Consider the following 6887-nt stretch of genomic DNA (forward strand, 5'->3'; position numbering starts at 1 on the left):
ACTAATAGACTGATAATTTAAACGAGACCTCTCTCTGAAGGTAACAACCGAGCAAAGACAGGAAGAGGGCGAGGGAAATGACGCAGGACGGCTGTCAGGTGATGGAAGGGCGGGCCAGGCAGAGGCTGCGCAGGCGCAGAAGGCCTGAAGGCAGGACGGGTGGGTGTGTCCCTGTCAGTGCAGCGGGCCTGGAGAATGCCGAGGAAGTCTCTACATAATGTAAATGCTTTTCCATGCAGTGTATTCTTTCATATTTCCTTTGTATAAATCATTCCTTTGATTTGATTAGTAAGTTACCTTTCCAGTTCTTCTTTGAATTCTGAGCAGTGGTTAGCTAACCATTTTTGGGAACTGTATCTCAGTCCCCCGTTGGTCTGATTTCCTTGTTATATGGAGAAAGCCCATTATTCTCTGGAAGGGGCGGAGAAAGGAAAACTGCTCTTAGGTGTTTCAATTAAGTGGTCTTGTTTTGACCTCTTGGCCTAGTGGCCTCATAAGGAACTGCTCTTGGACGTCAGGGGAGGAGAAAGGGACGGAGGTTGCTCAGGGCGGGAGCAGAGCCACCTGTACTCGTAATGCAATGTGTTACATTACCTAGCACGACTCCAAATCGCTTGTTTGGTTCACTTTCTCGAGAGTGAATGAGTTTATAATGTAAATTTCTCCGGGGAATCAAACAGATTGAAGTCTTCTGCTGTAAGCTCGCTGCTGCTTTTTGTCTTTCTTTTTAACCATTTGGTAAAGAAGAGTCTTTTGTCGTGCTCTCTCAGAGACCTACGAAAATGGTCCAAAGTTATAATAATTGCAAAAATCTGATTACTATCACAAATTGTTTCTAGTACCTATAATATAGCGTTAGTCAAGTCTAAATTAGTGGGTTGGCTTGCTAAACCACAATGCAAGTCACCTAAATGAGTTTCTAACAGAGCAACAGTGCCCACACTCTTATTATAGCTATTCTTTGTCCACAAGTAGCAATTCATATTAGAAATTAAGTTCTCCTTGGTATAGAGAACTGTGAATACCTTACATATAGTTTTAAAAAACAGAAACTGTGTCATTACAAACAGTGAATGTCAGGATGCTTTATTTATTTATTTATTTTTACCTCAATATAGGGCATGCTATGACTTTTTTAAAATCCTATAAAACCATTAAGGAAAACAAGTCCCTAATCTTCAATTATTTAACACGAACCTAGTGGGTAAAAGATTCTGCCGGTGTGAAACAGTGTTACTATTACTGGGGAATAAAGTGGAGAGAATGGTGCCAAGGATTTATTTGCTTGCAGTGGGAGAGTTGTTTATCTTTAAATTAAAAACTCATCATTATCTTGGCAAAGCCTATCTAAGTAACATATGGAGGGACATCCACTCTGGGAACAAGTCAGCCTTTGCAAATGAACATTTTAAAGGAAGCTGTATGGTTGTGGTCTTGAATTGGCCTTGAACATCAGTCCTTCACCAGCCTGTAAGGAAGGGAGATAGCACCACCTGCTCAGCATTTGATTACAGAGAAGAAATAGGTTATAATATGAGGAAGGGCTTACATACCACAGATTACTTTAACATGGTAACTGCTAATTTTAATAAATATATTATTCAAATTTATTGGCAAATTTTACTTGCAAAGCCCAGTCTTTAAGTAATTAATGAAAAGTTTAGAGAGATAAATAAAAATCACGTGGCTCAGTCCAGACCACTTATTTCCTAGTTGTGAATGGATTCCATTTCTAATGTGATAGGAGTTCAATGTTGTTACTGGTTCCCCACCCACCATTCATCCAACCAATTTCAGCACAGAAATAAAGTTGCTTTGAGTACACAAAATAATTGATAAAAATGCATTTATTTGAAAAGTGTGCAGAAACAATCACTGAATACAATTCTCAACCATAGTATTCAAACCCAGGCACCACAAAATCATTGGATGCTATGATTTCTGAAGCCACTAGAACTTTGGTACAATGAAAGAATGACCTAACAGTGTTTTTTAGGAACCACAGTCTATTTAGGGGCATATAGAATAAAAACTCCATGTTTAAAGTTTTAAGTTACATTCATAGCACTAGACAAAACAGAGATCTGTATAGGAGACAGCTTAAAAATGAGAATAATGTTACTTAAAGGTAAACTGTTGGGATACAGTGAAGCACTTCAGTTTTATGTGAGAACACTGTCTACTTTTAACACATTAAAGAAAGCAGGATAATTTATTTTTCTTAAATAATTTCAGATACACTCAGTATCATTTACAAGACTATGGACACAAAAGCCTTATTTGTACATGGAAGATTTTGATCAAGTTGTAATATACTATCTAGAGTATAATTCGTTTCCTTGAAAGAAATACAAGATGACATACAGATTAAAATAGAACTCATTTTTTTAAAAATAATGAGATATATAAAACATTTTCAATCAAATACAATGGCCTTCCCATTTGTAGTCTCTAATACTTCTACTAAAATTAGTGTGTTTTCCCTGCTACGATACTTCTTTGCACAACAAACAAGTGGTTTAAATTATGACTATTTTTATTAGTTTTTAGCTTGTGATAATAGTGTCTGTTTATGAAACAGAATATAATTTGCAAACCACTTTCTTATATATTTCTATTTCTTCCTCGAGCCTGACATGAACCCTATGAGAAACACAAGGGTTATGAAATTTAAATCATTCAATCCAAAGATGATTTCTTTGTATATTTTTCCCAAAAGATGGCACACTTTTAAATAGTCCCCCTATTCTGGTACTAGTGTTTTTGTTGTTTTTTAATGATATTCTCTCCATATAAGAAGTGAGAAAACACCTCAATCATAGACTATTGGTATAAAGAACTCTGAAGAAAAGTATCTTTGTGATGCTGCTCCTTGAAAAATTATTTGAAGTTAAACTGATGAAAAAATTAAAGTCATATGCAGTAAAGAAAATGTTTCCAAGTTTCCAAAATTTTAATGCCAATAATGTTTTTTTTTTATTTAAGTCTTCTATTAGTTCTAAGGGCATAAACCTCTACTTGGTAGATGAAAATGATGAATAAATATTTGCCATGAATTTGGTTACAAAAAACTTTGTTATTAAATGTTGTTTTATACTTCAAAATTATCCTTTTAAGTATGGCCTTCTCTAAGTTCTACTGTATTTAAGGGCACAGTTTAAAAAACTTTTAACTCCTATTTCTCTTTATAATTCTTGCTCAGCAAGGTCATTGTGGATTGGTCTTCAGCCAAGAATTCTAAGGCAGTAAGTTTGTAAAATTCTCTATATATCCAATAACAATTTTTATCAGGTCTACTTTATGTGAAAATAGCTTCGTGTATTTATAGAACATTGAGACAATACTCTTCTCAGATAGTAATCTATATCCATTTTCATGTTTAAGAGCTTAGCACTCTTCCCAGAAATAAGTTGATAACACCTTGGTCAAAGATCAAGAAGAAAATATAGCTTATGGTGAATTCCTAGACAACCTTTTCAAATACATTAATAGATGGTATCTTAGCATCTTTAAAAATGATAAAGCTTTTTCTAAAATACTCAAATACACTGTAATTCTTTAAGTGTTTTAAAGCTTTGTAGTGGAGGGTAAAAGACAATTCTATCACTTTGGCTAATATCAGTTCTCAGATCTTCCTTTTAAAGAGTTATTATATATCTTAGGAAAACACAGACTTGGAATATTATTTCTTTACAGTTTGAGTTTTAGATTGTAATTCCAAAATCCTTTATGGATGAGGATTTTCTTTCAAATTTTTGGTGTGATACACACTCAGGAACACATATGTGCCCTTTTTAAGTGAACAGAGAGAGAACAGCAAATGACCTTGTTTCATGGACACAAGATTCCAGGTCATATCCTGTGCCTAGCTGTACTCTGCATCTATTGAACAATATTGCTTCTCTTGCTAACTGCTGTCCCCATTCCACTGGTGAGAAGATATATGGGCTTCATCAAATCTGTTGATTTCCAATGGACTTGATTTACAGCTTAAAGAACATCATAGGGTGCTGTTACTAAATTATTTTTAATGTAGTAATGTCCTTGTCTATGCTCAAGCTTCCCTTTCTTATAAAAGGGACAAGAAAGGGCTTGCCCAGTTGATCCAACCTTAACAGGTTGGCAAAGAACAATTTATAGTAGAAGCATGACAAAGACACCCACCAATAGGTAAAATGGCCCATCTGGTTAAAAGTAACAGAAAAAAATATTTACTTTAGAAAACGCTGGTTTTGAATTGTGATAGCTGATAATATGGACACAATAGCAAATTGGCTAGAGTAGTAACTTGCAAGAGTATTAAACTCTCAAGGAGACAACCATAAGCTCAAATCCCAGCATTTAGTATTTTTTTCTGCCAATTCATGACTTGTTACCATCATCATACCAAGACAAACATTATGTTCTCTCCCTATTTTTGATGTATTTTTTAGAAGACATTTCTTTTTACATTGGAAGATAACCTTGTTACCTAATCACAGGTAAGAGTCTCAAGTAGTGCCCACTCCATGGGAAGTAAGCTAGGAGACCAGGAGAAGATCATAATCTCTAGATTCCGATAAAGTCCTTGCATCCTTTTCTGATGATATTAGAAGACCTTGAGCTGTGCTAGTGTCTCTGTGAGGGTTTCCTATGATATAACATTATAGAAAATGAACTCTGCGGTTGGAGACAAATTTGGTCACAGGGGTATCTGAGGCACTGAGTTAGAACAATGTAAACATCAAGCCAGCGTAAACGCTCCAGAAATAGTTTCCATATCAGAAAGGAGTTTCCTATACATTTTAAATATTTCTCCAAAATACAATGTGGTTTATTAATACAATGGTAGGTAATTAGTAACAGAACATATCTTGCCTAAAAATACATGCTCTTGTGGGGTAAAGAGGATATGGACTTGTTTAAAGCAGTAACATATACACTGCATGGCACCAGATTGATTTATATAGAACTATCAATTCTGAAATAATAATGGTTGCACAAAATTTGGTGTCAGTGGTCCAACTTTACAGAAAAAATAATTTTAGATCCAGTATTTATAAATGGATTGCCATTTAAAATTAATTTTCTTGTCAATTTTAAATTTCATTGCTCTTGAGATTATTATCCAATAATTATTATTTTTACAGGCATAGTTCTATAATTATGGGCATCATCACTCTCTGCTTCATGCTACAGCTATCAAATAATGATCTTAAAATAGAGCTTGAAAAAAATACTGGTTAAATAACTGACAATGACAGAAACTTGGCATAAGTAAATCAATCATATAACTGGAAAATGAATAGAAACAAAAAGGCACGTCAAAATAGAAAACTTGTAGGGTTTTATAAAGGCTAAACATTCCCTATTAGGTAAATGCAGGGAATATCACAATTTGAATACAAAGAAGAAGTTGATATAATGATCACAAAAGTTCACCAGATTTTGCCACAGCAATGGTTATATTGTTTCTGCTCCCTTTCCTCTGAGAAGAAACATTTTAGATGATAGCTAATAGATTTATATATTCATGTCACAGGCATTGAGATCATGAAGAGCATCCCAGAGAAAACACCATGGTGGGAATACCCAACCATGATACTGTCATGGCACTGCAGGAATCAAAGGAGCTGGGCAGTCAACACTGAGAATTTCACTGGGGGCTCATCCCCAAACAAGCTTCCAAGTTGTTTTGATTCATAGCACACTTCTGGGTCTAGTCCATCCCAAGGACATTATAAATAGACATTTCTTTGGATCTGTCTGTGTTTCCGAAACTGATTCAATACAAGAGGGAGGTTGAATGGGGGACTGGGATTTTAGGGTCTCCAATGTTTGTAACGTCACAAAAACAATATGCACAGAGTGTGAAAAAATTAGGTCTGATTAGAAATTCTTTTTTTGGGAGACAAAGTTTCACTCTGCCACCCGAGTTCAAGTACAGTGGTATGATCATAGTTCACTGCAACCTCCAACTCCTGGGCTCAAGTGATCTTCCCATCTCAGCTTACTATGTGGCTGGGACTACAGGTGTGCACTTCTACACCTGGCTAATTTTTTAATTTTTTTTTAGAGATGGAGTCTTGCTATGGTGCACAGGCTGGGCTCAAACTCCTGTGTTCAAACAATCCTCCTGCCTTGGCCTTCCAAAATGCTGGGATTACAGGTGTGAACCACTTTACTTGGCCACTGATTGGAAAAATTTTGTAGGAAGAGGAACCATCCTGTCAAAAAACCATGTACTCATAATAAAAAGAGAAAACTTGAAGTACATTGCCTTTGTTTTTGATAAAATCGACTGGAATAAATAATAGTTTGATAGGAATGGCTTGTTTCAGAAACTAAGATCAAAAACTAATATAAGGCCAGGGTGGTGGCTCACGCCTGTAATCCTAGCACTCTGGGAGGCCAAGCTGGGAGGATCACTCAAGGTCAGGAGTTCAAAAACAGCCTGAGCAAGATCAAGACCCTGTCTCTACTAAAAACAGAAAGAAATTAATTGGCCAACTAAAAATATATAGAAAAAATTAGGCAGGCATGGTGGCGCATGCCTGTAGTCCCGGCTACTCGGGAGGCTGAGGCCGGAGGATGGCTTGAGCCCAGGAGTTGGAGGTTGCTGTGAGCTAGGCTGATGCCATGGCACTCTAGCCTAGGCAACAGAGCGAGACTCTGTCTCAAAAAAATATATGTATAATGTTACTTTGCCATAAGGACAAGAACAGGCAGGTGGAAAATACTTTCATGATCATTTTTAGAAAGAAAGGCATCTTTATGTGAAAAAATAAAAGAACTGACCAAATTTTTGGTGAGATAAAATACAGGTCCATCCCTCCCCAGCTCCCAAATATAGCTCAACTATAGGTGCTTTGGCCTTAGGCAAAATAAAAACATACCATACTATACAA

Source organism: Microcebus murinus, chromosome 17 (assembly GCF_040939455.1).
Source record: "Microcebus murinus isolate Inina chromosome 17, M.murinus_Inina_mat1.0, whole genome shotgun sequence".
In the NCBI taxonomy this organism is placed as follows: domain Eukaryota; kingdom Metazoa; phylum Chordata; class Mammalia; order Primates; family Cheirogaleidae; genus Microcebus; species Microcebus murinus.